Source organism: Humulus lupulus, chromosome 3 (genome assembly GCF_963169125.1).
Source record: "Humulus lupulus chromosome 3, drHumLupu1.1, whole genome shotgun sequence".
Classification (NCBI taxonomy): Eukaryota; Viridiplantae; Streptophyta; class Magnoliopsida; order Rosales; family Cannabaceae; genus Humulus; species Humulus lupulus.
Window position 1 is genome coordinate 236,657,053 of NC_084795.1, and position 24,570 is coordinate 236,681,622.

Genomic DNA, 24,570 nt, shown 5'->3' on the forward strand with positions numbered 1-24,570 from the left:
AATCAAATGCTAGCCTATGGAACCTCAAATTCTACTAAACCGGGTAGTAGAGTTCATCTCGAGTGCTTAGGTTTAAGTTCCTGAGCCTAAAAACCAACCTTTGCTATGGCTGCCTAGGCGAGCGTCGACCTGGCCCTAAGGGTCACGGCGCGCCTCAAGTCAGAGGTGTCAGCCTCTTGTTTCAGGGGAAGGTGGGCCGCAACTTGCCCTCTAGGGCCGCGGGGCACTCATAAGTCAGCAGCGCCCCAGGATCTTCTGGGGCACGCCGGCTGCGATGCCCATGAACTTGGTCAGGACGCACCCCCGCGAACCCATAAATCCCTAGGTTTCTCTGCATTTTTCCCTAGCTTAATTCATTAAAAATCTAACCTAACATATACCAGAACTAGAATTCGACCAATATATCACAATAGCCTACTTAGAGCATCACAACCTCCTAAAATTCTAACCCAAAGTCCTTCTAATAACCCATAATTCATAAAAATCCTCTTTGAAACTTAGAAGCTACAAACACTTAAACTAACAGCAAAGTTCTACCATTAATTCACAGCTGAAACCTTACCTTAAAGATGGCTTTGTCCCTAAGCTGCACCTCAAACATTTCTGGCTTCAATCCTTCAATCTCCAAACTTCAATTTCCTAAGCCTTCTTTTCAAAAGCTTCAAAACTCTCAAGGCACAAGAGAAGGATAATGAAAATGTGAGTGACAGGGAGAGAGAAAGTTGAGAGTTTGAGAAACTCCTAGTGGTTTTGATTGTTTCCTAGAATCTCAATTGAGTATAACTTTTAACCAAAAGACCAAAATACCCCTCAAGACAACTCAGCCCCTTTGTTTCCCTTAAGGGAAAAACATTCATTTGCCCCATTTCTCGCTAATTCCCCGAGTCGCCCTACAAATTCCCAATTAATCCTGACATACCCAACTAATTACCAAATACTTACTCGTTAAATCCCAACTTATTCTCTAAGTTCCCAGAATACCCTTAAGCTCACCCCGAGCCGGTATTAAACCCTGCTGTGACTATTCCGCTCATTAGGATCGCCTCGAGCCGAATACTGCAAATATATCTACATAGTAATGTGGTGTCAACCATTTAACACATATAATCGCATTTATGCCCTCAATAGGCCAAAATTATAGATATGCCCCTTATAAACAAGAACGAGCCCACATGCATATTTAATACTCATAAACATGCATATAAATATATTCATATTATCATATAAATCATGCATGCCAGTGTCACATATTTAAATTAATAAATCACACATATATCCAATTATGCCCTCCTGACATGCTAATCAATGCACTAAAACCTATTAGCAATTTTGGGACGTGACAACTATCCCCTCCTACTCCCGCATAGCTGACTCGAGCTCCCAAGTGGCTTTCTCGACCTTGCTATTCCTCCATAAAACATTGACTAAAGGAATCGCCTTGTTCCTCAAAACCTTATCCTTCCTATCCAGGATCTGAACTGGTCACTCCTCATACGATAAATCGGTCTGTAATTCCAAATCCTCATATCCCAATACATGGGTTGTATCCGAGACATACTTTTGAAGCATCAAGATATGGAATACGTCGTGAAATCCTAATAGTGACGGTGGCAGAGGAAATGTGTAGGCTACTTGCTCGATCATCTCCAGGATCTCAAAAGGTCCTACGAATCTAGGGCTCAACTTGCCCTTTTTCCCAAATCTCCTCACCCCTCGCAATGGTGAAACTTGTAGAAACACGTGGTCCCCCACCTAGAACTCCACATCCCTACGCTTAGGATCAACATAGCTTTTCTGTCTGCTCTGCGAAGCGAGCAGTCGAGCTCAGATCTTCTCAATGGTTCATTAGTCTTCTGAACCATCTCCGATCCCAAATACTTCCTCTCCCCCATCTCATCCCAATGAATAGGCGATCTACACTTCCTTCCGCATAACATCTCGTATGGGGCTACTCCAATCGTTGATTTATAACTGTTGTTGTACGAAAATTCAATCAACGGGAGGTACTTACTTCAAGACCCCTCGAAGTCTAACACACATGCTCTAAGCATGTACTCCAATATCTAAATTGTCTTCTCAGATTGTCCATCTGTCTGAGGATGGAAGGCTATATTGAACTTCAATTGAGTTCCCATAGCCTTTTATAAACTACCCCAAAACGTGGAGGTAAATATGGGATCCCGGTCCGACACTATAGATTTAGGAACCCGATGGAGACATAAAATCTCCCTCACATACAACTTCACGTACTGATCCACAGTATAGGTCATCCTCACTGGCAGAAAGTGAGCTGACTTGGTGTGCCTGTTTGCTATCACCCACACCAAGTCGTGTTTCCCCACCGTCCTGGGTAAACCTCCCACAAAATCCATAGTAATATCTTCCCACTTCCACTCGGGAATACCTAAAGGCGTTAACAATCCTACTGGTCGCTGGTGTTCAGCCTTTACCTGCTGATAAGTTAAACATTTGGCTACATATTCAACCACATCCTTCTTCATCCCAGGCCACCAATATAAAGTCCGTAGATCCTGGTACATTTTATGATGCCTAGATGGAGTGAGTATGGTGTAGTATGGGATTTATCAAGTATCTATCATCTAATACCTATATCCATCGGAACATAGATTTGATCCTTATACCGCAGTAAACTCGTCTCTGAAATGGAATAATCCTTAGCCACTCTAGCTAGGACATTCCCTCTAACCCCCTGCATCTGCGCATCACCCACTCGACCTTCTCTTATCCTCTACAAGAGGGTAGATTGTAAAGTAATATTGGCTAATTGGCCCACAACCAACTATATCCTCACTCTAGTTATCTCCTCGACTAATTTCTTCGATATCTCCTTCGAACTAAACAACTGTCCTGGGTCCCTCCGGCTCAAAGCATTAGCCACTACATTGGATTTTCCTGGGTGGTAAAGGATGTCACAGTCATAGTCCTTCCCCAATTCTAGCCAACGTCTCTGTCCCATATCTAAGTCCTTCTAGGTGAAGAAATACTTCAAATTCTTATGATTGGTGTATATCTCGCACTTCTTTCCATTCAAATAATGTCTCCATGAACACCACCGCTGCCAGTTCCAAATCATGGGTAGGGTACCGCTGCTCATATTCCTTTAGTTACCGCGACACATAAGCAATGACCTTCTCATACATCAACACATATCCCAACCCCAGTCTCGATGCGTCATAGTACACTACAAATGTCCCTCCCTCCGAAGGAAGACTTAAAACATGAGCAGTAATCAATCGTCGCTTCAACTCCTGGAAACTACCCTCACATTTGTCTGGCCATGTGAACCTCAGGTTCTTCCACGTCAACTCAGTCAACGGTGTGGCAATCTTTAAAAACCCTTCCACGAACCATCTGTAATATCTGGATAATCCAAGGAAACTCCTAATCCCCGTGGTGTTCCTTGGCCTCGGCCAATCCCTAACTAATTCTACCTTGGTCGGATCCACCTTAATCCCATCTCCACTAACAATGTGTCCAAGAAATGTTACCTCCAGTAACCAAAACTCACACTTCTTAAACTTAGCATACAACTGATGCTCCCCCAACCTTTCCAGTATTAGTCGGAGATGTTGCTCATGCTATGCCTCTGAACTGGAGTAAACTAGGATGTCTTCAATGAAGACAATCATAAACTGATTCAAGAAGTCCTTGAACACCCTATTCATCAGATCCCTGAATGCTGCTGGTGCATTGGTCAAACCAAAATACATGACCAAGAACTCATAATGCCCATACCTCATACGGAAGGTCCTCTTCAGAATATCCTCGTCCTTGATTCTCATCTGGTGATAACCAGATCAAAGATCAATCTTCGAGAATACCGTCTTACCTTGTAGTTGATCGAACATGTCATCTATCCTTGGTGGGGGGTACTTGTTCTTGATAGTCAACTTGTTCAACTCCCTGTAGTCTATACACATTCTCAAAGTCCCATCCTTCTTCACAAATAAAGCAGGAGCACCCCATGGCGAGTATCTAGGTCTGATGAATCCCAAATCCAATAATTCATGTAATTGTATCTTCAACTCTTTTAGCTTTTCTAGAGCCATCCTATATGGTGGCCTCAACACTGGATCTTTACCCGACGCTAACTCAATGACAAACTGAATTTCCCTGTGCGGCGGCAATCCCAGTGATCCTCATGAAACACATCAAAGAACTCCCATACTAGTCTAGTCTCTCTCGGCACCACTGGCATATCTATAGTAGTATCCACCACACTAGCTAGAAAACCTATACAACCTCCTTGTAATAGGTCCCTAGCCCTTAACGTTGATAGCATAGGAATGCGGAGTCTGTGCATAGTACCCACAAAAAGAAAGGGGTCCTCACCCTCAAGCTCAAGAGTCACCATCTTCTTCCTGCAATCTATAGTGGCCTTGTATCTGACTAGCCAATCCATTCCAAAAATCATATCAAAATCATCCATACTCAACTCAATCAAATATAATGATAGTTCCTTACTATCCACCATCACTCGCAGTGCTTTAATCCATCTTCTAGAAACTACCAGGTCCCCTGTAGGTAGCATAGTCCTAAACCCCGCAGTATAATATTCACTAGGTCTACACAATCTATCAATCACTTTACTATAAATAAATGAACGTGTAGCACCAAAGTCAATCAATACAGTATAGAAGAGCCAGCGCTAGAAAGCTGACCTGTCACTACCAAGGGACTGGCCTCAGCCTCTTCCTGTGTCAAGGAGAACACTCGAGCTGGAGTCAAGCTATCTGCCTTCCCTGGTTCCTCTTTCTTCAATGTCGGGAAGTCCTTCTTGAGGTGTCCAACCACCCCGATCAAGTAACAGGACTTTGCCTAGCATTGGCCCAAATGGAGCTTCCTGCATCTAGCACACTGCGGGTAGCTCCTCCATGACTCATCGGCTCCCAGGCGGCCACCCTGGGCACCCTGGTCCCTTATATCAGGACCAACAGTTGTTGAAGTATCAAGGGTCTTCCTCTTCTGAACACTGGGGCCTCCGCCCCTACCAGACCCTGTATATGGAGGCACTGCCCAACGAACATCGCGTCTCATAGCGTTTTCCCTCTAAAACTTGTTCTCTGCCTCCTCAGTAGTGAGAGCCTTCTCCACCGCCTAGGCATAAGTTGTCTCCAAGGTACTGATGTGATCCTCACATCTCCGGATTCCACCTCCCACCAAATGTGGGCATCCTCTCTAAGCATATAGGTGGCACAAGCCACCCTGTCATTACCTTCCACCCTCATAAAATCCAGGCTGGAGGTGATCATACTCATCCACTGTTCAACCTCAAGTGGATCTGGTCTTCCCTCAAAGATTGGAGGATGTTGTCTCCTAAATATTTCATAAAGTGGCTCCCACCTGTTCCCAGTCTCAGGCGGCTCTACAGTTGGTGCCATAACAGGTGGCAAGTTAAATGCAACACTCCCTGGTGGAGACTGTTGCCTCAGAAGGCGAATCTCTTCCTCTTGACTCTGAAGTCTAGCTTGCATATCAGCAAGCACCTGCTACCAGTTCTCAGGGACTGGCGGAGGGTTCTAGCACTTCTCATCATCTCTAGCCTCGACCCCAGTGCTGGCTAGTCGAATTGATCACCTTGGACACATAACTATCCAAGTTTATCTGCAAGCAATAACTCGGCTGGTCAGGCAATGATAACAGGTTTATACTCATTCCACGGTCCAACGTCGAAACTCAACTAACAAAAAACAATCATAATACAAACAGACATTTAAACAATTATTCACATACAATAGCAATGCTAATAAGCACGCCTTAGCATATTCACATAACAGTCAAGGGCCAGGCCCTATCAATATATTTCATGCTTCCTAATAAACATGCAGATAAAACATTTATATTTCATTTAAATATTCAAACACATAATAACATATATGGTTACCAAACCCTAAGTCAAGCTTGTCTTTAGCGGTGAGTGTACATGCCCAGCCGGTCTTTAAGAACCCTTAAACCTAGACGACTCTAATACCAAGTTGTAACGCCTTGGACAACCAAGACCGTTACATTGTGTGTTTAAGATAATGCAAGACTCGCTAATCAATTCGTTTGTACATAAATGTGTTTTCAAAGTTAACTGACATGTTAGGGTTAAAAGATTTTGATCGTAAAATGGTTGATTTTCATTAAAATAAGAGTTTGATACATGGGTTCCCAAAAATAAGGTTTACATGGTGGACACAACCCTCAAAAGTTAATACAATAGTAGCCAGTCTAAATGGAAAATAAAAGTTTGAGCTCTAGTCCCTGCAATTCCCTCGGCCATGGCGATCGAGCAGTTGCTGATGTACACACTGCCCCCAAAGCTCTCCAACTCATTGTAGCATCTCAGAATTTTACTTAGCTAGATAGTAGTAGTAGATAGTAGTAGCTTGTAGTATTTTAGTTTTAGTGGATATTGGTTCAAGCCGGGATTTATTTGGAAACTCATAGAATTAGTTATCGATTTTATAAGTTTAACCTATCATTTAGAAATATTAATTATAACATAAGGTTTGATTAATATAGCTGGTCCTAGAAATATTATTTATTATAACCAAGGATTAGATAGAATAATTAAGAGCGTTACACTTGTCACAAGCTTGTTTATTAAGGATTTTAGATGAATAATTTAATAAAGGATAAATGTAGAAGCTCTAGAACCTTCCAGCAACTGTTAGGATTACGTTTTACTCAGTCAAAGTTGTTTTAACAAACTTCAAATATGCTAAAACTGTGCAAAACTGTGTTTAAAATATCAGCATATGCCGATATATCGCAGCTATAGGGGCCGATATGTTGCCTACGGAAGATACAGAAAACACGTCGACTTCGCACGAACGAAACCACGGAAGCTCGGGGCATAGGTAGGGGTGATATATCGCCTAGGGTAGACGATATATCAGCTTCTGAAGCCATTTTTGAAACTTTGAGGATTTAAATTAGAAACAGCCCTCAACCACTTGGACTTACTCTTGAACGTTTTGACCAAGTTCTGGGCATCTGTTGAACCGAAAATTCAAATATATTCAATTTATATTAATTTATTTATTCATTTTAAAAGGGGTTAGTTTCACTCCTTGAACTCTATAAATTAGACCTAGTACTCAGTTATTTCATTTATCATTCAAGCATTCTTCAGAGGCTCCAAGATGCTAAGTTTATTCTAGAGAGAACACTAGGGTTCGGGATTCAAAAGCTTTTCAATCTATGCTTTATAAACACATGGGAAGTAACATAGAGTGTTATTTCAGTATCGAGGTGTAGATCAAAGTTCTAGTCTATCAATGTATTCTTATCCTCATATTTAGTTCATCATAGTTCTTTTATTTTCTTTCACTTTCTTTCAAATCCTAACTCATTATTATGGCTTTTGATTAGGTGTTTAAGATTTTTGAAACATAAGGTTTTTGGTAAGTTTCTTTCTTGATGGTTTAGATCTCTTTTTCATCTCAATTTCTTTAGAAACTCATGATTCTTATTGTGATTTTAGGAGTTTTCCAATCCCGTTCTTTTCTCCAATATCTCGGTTTTTGGTAAGGAAAATAGGTTAGATTATATGTGTTATGACATGTTTATATGCTATGATATGTTATGTGCTATGTATATATGTATGGATATGTTTTTAGTCGCTTGGGGCTTATAGTTGCTTAGAAAGCAAACCCCAAGATTTTTATCATTATCGTTGATTAGAGTTATTATTTACCCTACCTCGATTAGTAGATTGAGGACCTAGATGGGTTATCATATACTATTTTGTGATCTAACCTACCTCGATTAGTAGAATGAGGACTTAGATGGTTTTATCACATGCTATAGTAATGAGTTAATGGCCATTAATATTTTAGTCCTATATGATATACGTTTTTACGTCATATGTTTTATAGTATATGTTTTATGATATAGTCGTATGATGTATGTTTTTAGTAGATTGTCCTTGCTGGGAATCAGGCTCATTCCTTTTATTTTAGATGGTGCAGGAAAATGAGCTTGGAAGGCGGGTTGGATTCATGGAAGCTTGGCATGTGTATTGGGTATGGATTGATTGAATGGATTGCTGGAAGACCGAGGATGACGTTGTTTCAAGTCTTTTAATTTATGTTCTTATGTATTTCTACACTTAGTTTTTAAACAATTAAAGTTTATGATTATGTTTTTTTTTAACAATGGGATCCCATACCATATATTTTATTCCGTACCATATTTTGGATTTTTAATAAAGTTTTATTATTCTTGAATGTATTCCAAAATAATAGTTATGTTTAGTAATTTTTAATGGTCTGAGGTTTAGAATTAGTCGGGGCATTACACTCATGGCTGGTCCAGCTTTCCTTTGCCCTTACCTGTACCAAGTAGCACCCATGAGCCAAGATTCAGAAAGAAAACCATAATCAACAAGCATAGATAACAACAAAAAGTGCATAGTAAACTTTAGATCAACTTGTTCAACCAACAACAAAGTACAAGAAATAAATATGGCAACAGTAAACATATACTTCCAAACATATAATTCAATCTTTAATACAAATATTTAGATGTCGGCGCCCTTAGGCTGAGCCCTTTGGTTATTTAGCTGATCCCAACTTGCTTAGGCCGAGCTGCATTCAGTACGCTTAACATCAGCCCCGACTCCCTTAGGCCATACTTTCCCACCACACATAACAGATATATAAGCTACAAAGCACATATGTTCATTTACAGGGAATCTTACTCCCATTCGTAACTTGGGTGTAGTTTTCTTAACTCAAGTCCTGAGCGGAGGATGTGGAGCGGGCCCGAGCACGATCCTCAATCCTGAGGCTTAACGGTAACCCTAGTCACAAGCAACAATGGATACCTATCAAAATATGATCTAATTAAATGCTCTGGCATAAAATACTAGCCTCTGGGACCTCGAATTCTACTAAGTCGGGTAGTAGAGTTCGTTCTGAGCAGTTAAGTTTAAGTGCCCGAGCCTAAAAAGAAACCTTGGCTATGGTTGCCTAGGCGGGCCGCGACCTGGCCCTAAGGGTCATGGTGCGCCTCAAGTCAGAGGTGCTAGCCTCTTGTTTCACGGGGGAGGCGGGCCGCGACTTGCCCTCTAGGGCTGCGACGTGCCCATAAGTCAGTAAGCCCCCCCAGGGCCTTCTGGGGCACACGGGTCGCGGCGCCCATGAATTGGGTCGCGACACACCCCCGTGAACCTCGAAATCCTTGGGTTTCTCTGCATTTTGTCCCCAGCTTAATTAATTAAAAATCTAACCTAAGATACACCAGAACCAGAATTCGACCACTATATCACAATAGCCTACTTCGAGCATCACAACCTCCTAAAATTCTAACCCAAAGTTCTTCTAATAACCCAGAATTCATCAAAATCCCCTTTCAAACTTAGAAGCTACAAACACTTAAACTAATAGCAGAGTTCTACCATTAATTCACATCTGAAAAAGATGGCTCGGCCCCTAAGCTGCACCTTAAACAATTCTGCCTTCAATCCTTCAATCTCCAAACTTTAATTTTCTAAGCCTTCTCTGCCGAAGCTTCAAAACTCTCAATCCACAAGAGACAGAGAGAGAAAAAATGAGTGAGAGGGAGCTAGAGAGCTAAGATTTTGAGAAACTCCTAATGGTTGTGATTGTTTCCTAGAATCTCAACTGAGTATAACTTTTAACCAAAAGACCAAAATACCCCTCAAAACGTTCATTTGCCCCGTTTCCCGCTAATTCCTCGAGTCATCCTACAAATTCCCAATTAATCCTGACATACCCAACTAATTACCAAATACTTACTCGTTAAATCTCCAAATATTCTCTAAGTTCCCAGAATACCCTTAGGCTCACCCTGAGCCGGGTATTAAACCCTACTGTGACTATTTCGCTAATCTGCTCACTAGGATTGTCTCGAGCTGAATACTGCAAATATATCCACATAATAATGTGGTCTCAACCATTTAACACATATAATATCATTTATGCCCCTTATAAAAAAGAACGGGCCCACATGCATATTTAATTCTCATAAATATGCATATAAATATATTCATATTATTATATAAATCATGCATGCCATGTAGTCACGCATTTAATCAATAGATCACACATATATCCAATTATGCCCTCCCGACATGCTAATTGATAACTTCATTTTAGTGTTATTTTAGAATGTGTTTTTGTGGTAATCTGGAGTCTTTATGTGTGTTTTGTGCAAGATTACGCGTTTATTTGTCTTTTTTGTAGGATGGTGCGATGATTCACGCGAATAATGTTAAAAGAAGTGAAAATGGTGGGAAAATAAGGCTCTTGGCGGTTGTTGGACTAAAAAGGATGTTAAGGATGATTAAAGGACGAGTTTTGATGAAGAGATGAGCTGAAAGACCTAATCTAAGAAAAAATTGAATTAAAGTCACGACTCAAGGCAAAGTCAAAGGCGTATAGCTGCTGGATTGAATTAAAGTCGCGACTTGGACTTATGAGTCGAGACTCAAGAGGGAAATAGAGGCTTAGCTAAGGGAAAACTTGGACATGGGCCGCGAATTTAGATTCTTGAGTCGCGACGCCTGAAGACATTACATGAAAGCAGAAGGGCCCCAAAACAGACACGGGCCGCGACCAAGAGAAGGCCAAGTCCCGGCCTACACACACAAAAAAACAAAGATTTTCTTATATTTTTACTGTAAATTTGTTTCTTGGGTTTAATTAAGTCATTAGGTTAGTTTTTAATTATGTTTTTAGAGACTGATTGTGATTCTTAGACTAGTTAATCTACAGTTTTATATTTTTCTTTCTTCTTTAAGTTTATGAATCTTATATTCTTTTATTATTATTTTGTTTATTTAGTCATGTTTGATATGAACTAAACAATTTTTATCTAGGGTTTAATGTAGTCACTTGGATTTCTATCTAATTTAATTATGATATTCTTTTGATTTTTCGTTTCTATTCTAATCTATATAATGTGTGTTTAATGCTAGTAAATACTTTATCAATATTTGCTTGATTTATGATTTTGATCAAAAATTCGAAAGATGAGAATTGAATATGCTATCATTATATAGACATAGGTTGCATATTGGACGAAAGTACCTGTATGACTTGTGTAGTAATTAGGTTTCCATGCTTAATGCCCTCTATATGTTTAAGTTTATCACAGAGATGTAGAAAACCTGCATACAGATTGAGATCTTATATCTTGAAAAAGAATAGGAATCAAATTATGTTAACATGCTATTAGAATAGGAAGAAAGAAATCTAGACTTGATTAATAAAATTAGTAGAATGAAAAGTTGATGAAATTAACACCCTAGGTATTTTTAATAGTGATTTAAATCTTTTAATTTGTTGTGTTTGTTTAAAGTTATTTTCAATTTGAAAATTAAAATTCAATAGTCAAAATTTTAGTTACCAAATATAATTTAAAAGAACAATTGTTGGTACTTGGAAAACAATCTTCGTGGGAACGATACTTTACTTATCATATGTTACTTGAATCGATTACGTGCACTTGCGTATATATATATTCGCGATCACTAATCAAGACACTAAACACTATTAGCATTTTTGGGACATTACAGCTGCTACTTAGGTCTGCTATTTATAGAGTTTAGAAACCCCTAAGCCAGCCAATCTCGTTTATGGCCCAAATCAGACCAAATCGGGAAGTTACTCAAAATAACTTCTCATTTGATTTAATGCAGGAATTTCCAGATGTGACAGACAATAATTCTGTAGCATCAGGAAATGGACGAACCTAGTCATAAAACCCAATTAGGTTCATTTTTTAAGTTTCCTTTCTTGGGCATCAAGACTCACTGATTTTTCTCTTTTTAAATAAAATAGAATCAATGAAAATTTTCAAAGAACAATCCTGTAAAAAGTCCTTCTTAAAATAGACAAGTTACCATAAATAAATTAGGAAACTTGACTAAGAATAAAATGTACTTTAATAAGGAATTTATTCTTATCAAAATAAGACACAATCACACTTAATTACCCAAGATACAATTTCAAAAAAATACCCATTAAATAATAAAATATATTTAATAAAAAGGTTAGCCAAAATAAGATTTTACAATCCCCCCTTTGGCAACTTTATAGACAAAATATATTTTCAGCAATTGATAACTTCATTTTAGTGTCATTTTAGAATGTGTTTTTGTGGAAATCTTGAGTCTTTATGTGTGTTTGTTTGCAAGATTACACTTTTGTTTGTCTTTGTTGTAGGTTGGTGCGGTGAATCATGAGAAAAATGTAAAAAGAAGAGAAAATGGTAGAGAAACGAGCTCTTGGTGGTTGTTCGACTCAAAAGGATGCTAAGGATGAGTAAAAGTCAGTTTGTGATTAAGAGACGAGGTTGAAAGATCTAATTTGAGAAATAATGAAATTAGGGTCGCGACTTGAGCTTATAAATCGCGACTCTAGGAAATTTAGAAAGACAAGGATGTTGAAAGAAATTAGTGTCGCAACTTGCCCTTCTAAGTCGTGACACGAGGGGAAGTCAGAGGGTAAAGGAAGGGGCCATCAAAGACACGGGCCGCAACTTGAGATGTCTAAGTCGCGGTGCCTGAAGAGTTATACAGACTCAGAATGCTTTGAAAATTGACACGGGCCGCGACCTAGAGAAGGCCAAGTCGCGGACAAAGCCTTTGTAATTTTTTTACTATAAATTCATACTTAGGATTTAATTAGGTCAGATTTTAATTATGTTTTCAGAGACTAATTTTGATTCTTAGACTAGTTGCTCTGCATTTTTATATTTTTCTTTCTTCTTCAAGTGTTTGAATCTTATGTTTCTGAATTATTATTTTGTTGATTTAGTCATGTCTGATATGAACTAAATATTTTTATCTAGGGTTTAATGTAGTCACTTGGATTTCTCTCTAATTTAATTATGATGTTCTATTGATTTCTATTCTCTATTCTAATCTATATAATGTTTGCTTAATGCTAGTAAATACCTGATCAATATTTCCCTTATTTATGAATTTGATTCAAAATTTGAAAGATGAGAATTGAATATGCTATCGTTATATAGACATAGGCTACATATTGGATGAAAGTACCTGTATGGCTTTTGTAGTAATTAGGTTTCTACGCTTAATGCATGCTATATGTTTAAGTTTATCATAGAGATATAGAAAACTAGCATATAGGATGAGATCCTATATCTTGAAAAAGAATAGGAATCAATTTATGTTAACCTGCTATTAAAATATAAGGAAAGAAATGATTAATGAAATTAGTAGAATGAAAAGTTGATGAAATTAATAACCTAGGTCTTTTTAATAGTGCTTTTTTATCTTTTAATTAGTTCTTTTTGTTCATAGTTATTTGCTATTTTAAATTAAATTCAGTCATCTAAACTTTGTTAGCCAAATAGAAATTTAAGAACAATTATTAGTCATTGGGAAATAGTCTTCGTGGGAACGATACTCTATTTTATCATCTATATTACTTGAATCAATTGCGTGCACTTGCGTATATATATTTTCATGATCAATTTTTTGGCACCGTTGCCAGGGATTTTATTTCCAATATCAAAATTAATTGTTGTTTGTTCTAATTTTGTTTCTATATTTTACACTTATTTGGATCAAGCTGTTGTTTGTTTAAGGAATTGTTGGTATATGAGATGAAGTAGGAAAAAGGCACTCATACCAATAGATCTTGAAATTGAGAGAACGTGTAGAGGAAATCGCAAGATAAAGAAAAGGTTGGATTTCACCATGGCTGAGAATGTAAATAATGTTGTCAACAACAATTCAAATATGGGTAATGCAGCTGAAGCCAATCCACCTTTGAGAAGCTATGTACTCTCTATTGTTGCAAGGATACATTCAAGCATTCATCCTCCTACTGTTGAAGCAAATAATTTTGAGATAAAACCCTCAATTATTCATATGGTACAAAATTGTGTACATTTTGGGGGGTTACCAAATGAGGATCCAAATCTCCACATCACAAACTTTTTAGAGTTGTGTGTGACATTCAAAATGAATGGGGTGAGTAACGATGTTGTAAGATTAAGATTATTCCCATTTTCACTAAGAGACAGACCTAAGAGTTGGTTGAATTCATTACAAGAGTTGGATGAATTCATTACAAGCCAATTCTATAGTTACTTGGGAAGATTTGGATAAAAAATTCCTTGGTAAATATTTTCCTCCTACCAAGTTTGCCAGAATAAGAGGAGAGATTAACATCTTCCATCAGCTGGATGTGGAGTCTTTATATGATGCACGGGAATGATTTAAAGAGTTGCAAAGGAAATGCCCACATCATGGAATAGAAAAGTGGTTGTTGGTTTATACATTTTACAATGGTTTGGGGGGGGGGGGGGGGCGAATACAAGGACAATTATAGATGCAGTGTCGGGAGGAGCGTTTATGAGGAAAAGCGCTAATGAAGCATATGAATTATTGAAAGAGATGGCCATGAATAACTATAATTGGCCTACTGAGCGTGAGAATAAGAAAGTAGCTGGAGTCTTAGAAGTTGATCCAATTGCACTATTAACTGCTTACGTGGCATCTCTAACCATGCAATTATAGTAGAATAACCTCGCCGCACAAGAAATGCAAGTACAGAATGTCGTGAGTTGTGAAATTTGTGGGGGACTACATTCTTATGAACAATGCCCGAGCATAACTAGTTGCTCAACCAACTTGAATAATATGCCTTTGGAATAGGCACATGTTATTGGTAACTTTTCAAGACCTGCACATAACACCTACTCCAATTCATATACTCCTGCATGGAAAAATCACCCTAATCTGTCTTGGAAAAATAATCAAGGGTTACAACTGCAGTATCCACCTCAACAACCCCCTAATCAACCGACTTATGGACTACATTCTAGACCTTATTTTGATCAATCCACGCCCATCTCATCCACCACCACCTCCTCAAATGAACCCACCAACAATTCAGCCAGACCAATTAAATCAACTCATGACAGAGACAAGGTCTTCAATCAAGAGTTTGGAGACACAAATAGGTCAATTGGCTAAAATGTTTTCTAGTAGACAGCAAGGGAATTTTCCCAATTCCACAAAGGTAAACCCTAAAGAGCAATGTGAAGCTGTCACTCTGAGGAGTGGGACTAAGTATAATGGACCTACAGTGGATGACAAGGGGAAGAAGACAGAGGATCCACATGTTACTAGTCCAATACAAGAAGAGGTTGCTAAAGACCTTCCAAAGATAGAAAAACCAAAATACACTGAGCCTACACCAAGGATTCCATATCCTCCACTGTTTCAAAAGGCCAATCTTGACAAAAAATTCTCCAAATTTCTTGAGGTATTTAAGAAACTTCACATTAACATCCCTTTTGCAGAAGGCTCTAGAAAAAATGCCTAGTTTTGTGATGTTTATGTAAGGGATATTGTCTAATAAGAGAAAAATGGAGGATTATGAAGCCGTTGCATTAACTGAAGAGTGTAGTGCAATTATTCAGAAGAAGCTTCCTCAAAAGTTAAGAGATCTGGATAGTTTTACTATACCCTGCACCATTGGGAACTTTCATTGTGAGAGAGCTTTATGCGGTTTGGGTGCTAGCATAAATTTAATGTCATTGTCTGTATTTAAAAGGCCTGGTTTGGGGGAAGCTAGACCCACTACTGTTACTTTTCAACTGGCTGACTGTTCATTAACACACCCCAGAGGTATTATAAAGGACATTCTAGTAAAGGTAGATAAATTCATTTTCCCAGCGGATTTCATTGTATTAGATATGGAGGAAGATGAGGACGTGCCTATTGTTGGAGAATATATTTTATTTCAATGGAAATGGTAAGAAATATTACAACTCTATGCAAAAAATACAATGGACAAGATGATTGATTAAAAAGAGTGTTACAACTCTTTAACTGAAAATACAAACAAACAAAGAAAAGGAAGAAGAAGAAGGAGAAGAAGAGAATGATGAAACATACGACTCTAAAAAAAAGATTACAAGTAAAGGAAATGTGTTTGAAACAAAAGAAAAGAAGATTATAACTCTAAATAAAAGTTACAAGTAAATAGAAAATGAAAATAAGAAGAAAAGCAATAGAGAAAAAATGTAAGAACAAAACAATAGTAAACTCTCACTTACACAACCTAAGTGAAGAGGATTGGGGATCACCAACTTGAACAAGGTTTAAAACCTTTGTCCAAAAGCTTATATCCCCCTAACTCAAGCACTAAGGGATCTCTCACAAATTTTTTGGAAATACTTTTTGGAATAATCAAGCCTCAAGGTGTATTTTCCAGCCAAGTGCTTTGTGGATGGAAAATGGTGTGTCTTACAAGTGAGCATTAGGCTCCTATTTATAGAGTTTGAGATACCCCTTTGAATTTCAAATTACACCAACCCCCATGGCTGTTACCATTGTTTAATTGGATGTTTATGGAATTAAAATGGAGATTTGGGAGTTATTTGGGATGTTAGAACCGTTCGATTTGGAAAAAACTGAAAAACCAAATAGGTTGTCAGCCTCACTGGCCGCGGCCACTGGCTTCTGTCCCCCAGGCCCTGCGGCCACAGGCCATTTTCAACACAAAAAAGTCATTTTTCCAAAACATCCCAAATCCTTTCCCACATGATTTTGTAACCTCCAAACACCTATTGGGAGTTAAAAACATGTCTCCAACAGCCATATTTCATCATGGCTTTGTGAAATCCAATCTCAAATGTGTAACATATAATATACACATTATTGGGTAATATTTGGGAGTTACAAATTTGTAAATGATTTTGTAACTCCAAAATATGTCACATTTGGGCACACACATGTGTCTAATTTTTGTGACTCTCAATAATATGTTTCAAGGTGTGACAAATCACATTTGTGTGACAAATCACATTTTGTCACATTATTTAATCTAACATTATATTATATGAAATAATATAACATTCCCCCGCTAGATTAAATAATCACTTTTTGTAACACTTATTTAATCAATCAAACATTATATTAAATTATAATACCTATTATATTGGGATGACCATTTTTAGCCATGGGGCAGGCGTCGATAGACGTTCAGAAGGGAGAGTTAAGGCTTAGAGTACAAGGTGATGAGGTTGTTTTTAATGTTTTCAAAGCTTTGAAATATCCTTCAACTAGTGACAATTGTTTTGGTGTAAGTGTATTGGAGGAACCAAGAAAAAGGGTCCAGTCTATTGAGGATCCACTTGAGTTGATTTGATTGCAAGTCTTGAAGAATGTGCTGGTACTGAAGCCAGTGAGTATGTTAAATGGTTGAATTCATTATGGAAAATTTATAAAAAGAAATATGAGGAATTAGGGCAAGTGTCTGAGAAACCTCTCCCATCTATTGAGAAGCCACTAGTTCTTGTGTTAAAAACTTTACCTAATCTTCTTAAGTACGCTTATTTGGGTAAGAATGACACTCTCCCAGTTATTATTTCAGCTTCATTGTATGTGGCTGAAGAAGAAAAGCTTCTTAGGGTATTAAGGGCTCACAAACTAGCAATTGGGTGGACTCTGGCAGATATAAAGGGTATTAGTTCTTCAACAGTGATGCACCGTATATTAATGGAGGAGGATAGTAAGCCTAGTATTGATGCTCAGAGGAGGCTAAATCCTTCAATGAAAGAAGTGGTAAGGAAAGAAATTCTTAAATGGTTGGATGCAGGGGTAAATTACCTAATATCCGACAGTGCTTGGGTTAGTCCTGTCCAGGTAGTTCTTGAAGAGGGTGGTATGACAGTGGTTAAAAATGATAATAATGAACTTATTCCAACTCATATAGTGATGGGGTGGAGAATTTGTATTGACTACCATAAGCTGAATAAGGGCACTAGAAAAGACCATTTACATTTTCCTTTTGTAGATCAGATGCTAGATAGATTGGCAGATCATCCTTATTATTGTTTCTTGGATGGATATTCGGGATACCATAAAATTCCAATAGCACCAGAGGATTAAGAAAAGACTACCTTCACATGCCCTTATGGAACATTTGAATTTTGGAGGATGCCATTTGGGTTATGTAATGCTCCCGCCACATTTCAAAGATGTATGATGTTGATCTTTTCAGACATGGTGGAAAAAGGTATTGAAATTTTTATGGATGACTTTTCAGTCTTTGGACCTTCTTTTGATGGAAGTTTGGTTAATTTGGAAAGGGTTCTGAAAATATGTGAGGAGTCAAATTTAATACTAAACTAGGAGAAATGTGACTTTATTGTGATAGAAGGTATAGTCTTGGGCAATAAGATTTCACGCCATGGAATTGAGGTAGACAGGGCCAAAATATTGACAAAAGAAAATTTACCTCCTCCAGTGTCTGTTAAAGGGGTTTGTAGTTTTTTGGGCCATGCTGGATTTTATAAGAGGTTCATAAAGGACTTTTCAAAAATTTCGAAGCCCTTATCTACTCTACTTATGAATGGTGTGGTATTCAACTTTTATTTTGACCGTTTAAGGGCATTTAACACACTGAAGGAGAAATTGGTATTTGCTCCGATTGTTGTATCACCAAATTGGGAACTTCATTTTGAATTAATGTATGATGCTAGTGATTATGCAGTATGAGCGGTTCTTGGACAACGAGTTGAAAAGTTATTCCAAACGATTTATTATGCTAGTCGAACCTTGAATGATGCTCAATTAAATTATGCAACTACTGAGAAGGAATTACTTGCAATAGTCTTTGCATTTCACAAGTTTAGGCCATATTTAATTTGTAATAAGATGATTGTTTACACAGATTATTCAACTATTAAGTACCTTATGACCAAAAAGGATGCTAAACCTCACCTGATTCGATGGGCCCTATTATTGCAAGAGTTTGATATGGAAATTTGTGATAAGAAGGGGACATAAAATCTAGTTGCAGATCATTGATCTAGATTGGAAAAAGGAGAAGAGCATAATGAGAAAGATGAGCAAATTGATGAAAATTTTCCGGATGAACAATTATTTTCGATTGAATGTGACGAGAATCTACCTTGGTTTGCGGATTATGTCAATTATTTGGTAGCTAAAATTGTGCCTCCGGACATGTCAAGGCAGCAACTCAAAAAGTTCTATTCGGAAGTTAAGCATTATTATTGGGATGAGCTCATTATTTTTCATCATTGTCCTAATAAAATAATTAGAAGATGTGTCATTGAAGAGGAAATGATTTCCATACTTACTCACTATCATACTTTGCATTGTGGTGGTCACTTTGGAAGAACAAGGACGACAGCAAAAGTTTTGCAATGTGGGTTTTATTGGCCTACGTTATTTAAAGATGCTAATGCATTTGTTAATAGTTGTGATCGTTTCCAAAGGAGTGGTAATATGTCGAGAAGAGATCAAATGCCAATGATTGGAATTATGGAGGTTGAGTTGTTGGATGTGTGGGGAATAGATTTTATGGGACCTTTCTCATCATCCTATAATAATAAATACATTTTGCTGGCAGTAGATTATGTTTCTAAATGGGTGGAAGCTGCAGCAACTCCTACTTGTGATAGTAAGGAGGTACTTAAATTTCTTCATAAGAATATTTTTACTCGGTTTGGTACACCAAGAGCAATTATTAGTGATAAAGGCAGTCATTTATGTAATAAATCATTCACAACCAAATGTGCTCGTCATGGAGTTCATCACCGAAAGGCACTGTTTTATCATCCACTTGCTAATGGTCAAGCTGAAGTGTCAAACCGGGAAATTAAAAGTATTTCAGAGAAAACTGTAACACACATCAAGGAAAGATTGGTCGAAAAAGCTTGATGATTCACTGTGGGCATATCGCACAACCTTTAAGACTCTGATTGGTATGTCACCATATCGGTTAGTGTTCGGGAAGACATGTCATTTACCAGTAGAACTTGAGCACCGAGCTTATTGGGTGGTGAAAAAGTTGAATGTTGATTTATTTATGGCAGGATAGAATAGGCTTCTAGAGTTGAATGAACCCGATGAATTTTGAAATGAAGCTTATAAAAATGCAAAGATTTATAAAGAAAAGTCTAAGGCTTTTCATGATAAAAGAATAATTAGAAAGGATTTCCAACCGAGAGATAAAGTGTTGTTATTTATTTCTAGATTGAAGCTATTTCTAGGAAAACTAAAGTCTAGATGGTCGGGACCCTTCACAGTTGTTGTCTCATTACCTTATGGAGTGCTATAGATTCATAGCGAGAAAACAGGACATTTAAAGTAAATGGTCAGAGATTAAAGCATTATTTAGAAGGACCGATGGAAAAGTGAAAATTTGTGATGGTTTTGGAACCCCTTTGAATGGGGTATTCAACATCCGGCTAAATGACGTTAACGACAACGCTATAGGAGGCATTCCTATATTTTATTTTACTTTTTTTATTTTATTTTTTTAATTAGTGGATGATTTTATTTAATTTCATTTTGGATTTGTAAAGTTTATTTATTTTAATTTTATTTATTTTTAGTATAAAGTCTGTAAAAAAAAAAATCGTGCAAATCGTGAAAATGATGTTTTTCAATTAGTCTTCAGGCCAAGTCGCGGCTTCATGCTAAGTCAGAGAGCGATTGAGTTTTTAAAATAGGGGTGGCCGTGACTTGATGAGGCTGAGTCGCAACGCCTGGGAAAGAAAAATATGGAAATATTCGATGTAGGCCGCGACTTGCTCTGCCTAGGTCGCGGTGCGCCTGTGTCAGAAAAAGGAAATGTGTTTTAAAATTGTTTTTTCTTAGCCATACATCTCATTTCTCATTTCTTTCCTCCCAAAACAATTTTTTTCTTTTGCAAAAGCTCTCAAATTTCTTCCCTTATCCTTCTACTTAAAATACCTTTAAGCCATACCCTTATTCTCTAATTCTTAGTTCCATACATATTTCTTTCTTTCTTTCTCTTACTCTAACCCTAATTTTTTCTATTGGTGATAAGTGAAGATTGAAAGGAGAATTGAAGAGGGGCAGTCTTCAAGATTCAAGGGCATGTAAGTTTTCCTTTTTGATGTTCTTGAAGTTTTGATTTAAGTAATTTTGTGTTAAGGGATTGAATTGGATTGTTGAACTGCCTTGTTAGTCTATTTAGTATCTTCGAGTGATATTTTTGGGGTTAATCAGTTGAGGAAATTATAGTAAATTAGTGGAAGTGCTGCCCAATTTTTGTATTATCCTATTTGATACATTGTATAAGTATGGGTCCAAGAAAACAACCTACTAGAGCTGCCTCATCTAAAAACGCTAATTACCCTTCAACATCCCGCACCCAACCACCCTAAACTCAGCCAATCCCGCCAACACCTCAACCAATTCAAGAATTTGATCCAACACAGTTTATTAGTAAGGATGCCTTTGATCACTATCAAAGGTTTTCTCAGCATCCGATAATTCAAGAGAGTTGAATGGAATATCAAGAAGATCCTTACCCTCAGGAAACTTATAATATCATTCGGGCTGAAATTCAACACCGTCGTTGGAAACTTTTTGTGGATGATAAAGTGCCCAAGGCTAATTGTTCAATGGTTTATGAGTTTTATGCCAATTTTCCTGGGGCAGTTAATAGAAAGGTGTTTGTGCGAGGGGTTTCGGTAAAATGTGATATTGATAATATTAATCCCCTATATCAATTACCCATGTTGTCGCAAGACGAGGATGAATATTATCAATTGGCGTATAATAGTGAAATTGATTAGATTGAGGTGACAGAAACATGAGGCATTCCTGGTGCTACTTTTTTCATGCAAAATGGAGAACCGAAGCATTTACGAAGATATTAAATGAATTTTGTGGCCAAGGCTTGGACTCTTTGTGTGAGTGTACGACTTATGCCCAACACTCACTTATCTGAAGTGGGTAATGATCGGTGTCTTCTGGTATATGCTATTATGATGGGACTCTCTGTCGATATTGGCCGAGTTATCTGCACAAGTATCAGGGATTTATGCCGACTGACTACTATTGCCGGTTTAAAGCACGGATCAATGATTACTGATGTAACACCCTGGATAGCCAAGACCGCTACACTGTGTACTTATAAAGGTGCAGGACTTGCTAATCAAGTCATTAATTTAAGAATGTGTCACTAAACATGTATGAGCTAGGGTTAAAAAGGTTTTGGTCTCAAAAAATTACACTTTATATAACTAAACAATTTTATACATGGGATCCCAAAAAAAATATAGAGTTTAGAAGTTGGTTTACAGAACCTCCAAAATACAGGCAACCATCAGCCATACTAAGGCAAAATAGATATTTCTGGTTCTCACGTCCCTGCCTAAACTTCAACCGTGGCGACTGAGCACCTGGTCATGTACATTCAGCTTGCAGAGCTCTCCAAGTCAGGGCTGATCAAGCTTGCCCTTGCCTTTACCTGCACCACGTAGCACCCCTGAGCCAAGGCCAAGCAACAAAACATAATATGCAACACAACCAACAATAATAGATAATCAACTCTTTAAGAATGAACAAACACTTAATACTCCATATTAACCACTTAGCACATATACATAACCAATGATGCAACTAATCACAATTAACAATTAGGTTACATAATAATCAGGGCCGACAACTTAGGCCGCACCCCCTATTTACCCCACTGACTCCGGCCCACTTAAACCGAGCTCAGTGCATAATAAGCTGTCCTCGGCTACCAGTGGCCAAGCCGCGCCCTGTGCGCTAGTGTAACCCTTGGCACTCTTAGGCCGTTGGTTCACTGTCTACATGGCATAATACCATCCTTTCAAGCATACATATTAGGGAACACTTAGTCCCACTACAAGTACACAACTGGGTGCAGTTTTCTTACCTTTAGTTTTTACGTTCACTGATTACGAGCGACACTCCTTGAGCACTATCTGTTCCCGAGCCCTAGCTTTAGCACCTAGTCACAACCAAGGTATTGGATTCCATTAATATTCAAGTAAAGGTTTCTGGGCACAATACTAGCTTCCGAGACATCTAATTCCACCTAGCACGGTGGTGAAATCGATCCCGAGAACCCTAGGCTAGACTCCTACGCCTAAAATCCCCAAATGTTCAAGAATGTACCTAAGGGTTGCGGCCCTTGAACCCTAGCCACGACCCGTCCCTAAAACAGAGCCCAAGGCCCTCAGCAAGCAGACACGCGTCGTGGCCCTGCCCAAGGGTGCCATGGCGCTCTCCCCTGGTCGAGCCTCCCTAGCTCTCTTGTTTTGTAGGGCCGCAACTCTCTACAACAGAGCCGCGACCCTCCCCTTCGTGCCCAGAAAATCCACCATTTCTAGCATCCTCACCCCATCCAAAACCATTCCAAAGCACCCTAACTCAAAATCCATTAATCACAAAACTTTTATCACGACTCTAACAACATATTCCAACAGAAATTCAGCCTAAAAACCTACCAAAACTCCATTTTGATTCTCTGAAACCCAGCAACTCGAAACACCAAAACCAGTCATGCAAAACTCAAATTTAAACCTCTAAATTACGAGTTGAAGCTTACCTCTTTTGCTGAACCACTTCCTTGGCCAACTCCTGAGCTAAAATCCAAGCTTCTCAGCTTAATTCAACCTTAATCTTGGTTGAGTTCCCTTAGCTGAGCACTAGATTCAACCTACAAGTTTCCAGCCCAAATCACTAAATTCCCAGCTGGTTTTCCTTAAGTTTTCTGTGTTTCCTTGAAAGAGAAGAGAGAAGGAAGAGAACAACTGAATAGGTCAGTTTATATTTTTTTTCTACTTCTTTCCATCAACTTAGTCTAATCTTAGCCAATTAAATCAATCCCGAGGCTCAGGGTACCGAAAACGTCCCCGAGGGCAAAATAGTAATTTTCCCCAATATTCCTGCCTAAGTTTTCTATCCTCAAATATATCTCCATATATTTATTTCTATAACCCGATAGTATAAATAACTACCTGATATTTAAAATACCCCTGACTTATCCAAAGTCAAATATTAAGCCCCGTTGTGACTTTTCCCGCTATCTAGCTCTCTAGGATCGCCTCAAGTCGCTCACTGCAAATCTTCCCACATAATAATGTGGTTCTCACAGATTTAACATTTAACCACATTTACATTCATATAATCATGCATCAAATCAATAAATTCACTCATAAGTCAATTATGCCTTCCCGGCACACTAATCAGGGCCCTTAAGCCATATTAGTGATTTTGGGTCGTTACAACTGATCTATGTGAAGTGTGGGAGGTAGCTAAATATCCTAGTGATATTTATCGAAAGGTAGTGGGGCCTATTTCTTGTGCTACAGTGTATAAATTTAATGACCCATCTTTGGAGCCACCAGTAACACAACCCAGGCAGATGAGAGTTGAAGAGGAAAGAGATGCGGCTGAGGAACTCGCGCCTGCCAATGATCAACCAGCCGATTCAAGGGCAACTAAGCAGGAAAGGAGAGGAGAATATCCTCAATATTTGGCACTTGAGGATCCACTGGATCCGTACTTGGCCAGATTGGATTATATATCATTCGACAAAAATAGAGTTTAGGTTGATAGACAGAATGAGTTGGTTTATTGATGGTCAAATCAGGAGGTAGACCGATAGTATTTTCCTCATCCACCACCTTGGCATCCTTTTCCAAATCCACCACCTTTTTGAAGTGATTCGCACCAGGTAACTTTTCTTTCTTTACTTATTTTTAAACATTGGGGGACAATTTTTAGCTTAA

The 24,570-nt window shown here is 38.2% G+C and overlaps 1 non-coding gene across 1 annotated transcript; it reads right to left on the reverse strand.

Moving 5' to 3' along the window:
* Positions 1 to 14,156: 14,156 nt before the first annotated feature.
* LOC133828116 (small nucleolar RNA R71) lies at positions 14,157 to 14,263 on the reverse strand. Its single transcript, XR_009890756.1, has one exon. It is a non-coding gene; the product is annotated as a small nucleolar RNA R71 (small nucleolar RNA).
* Positions 14,264 to 24,570: the final 10,307 nt, after the last annotated feature.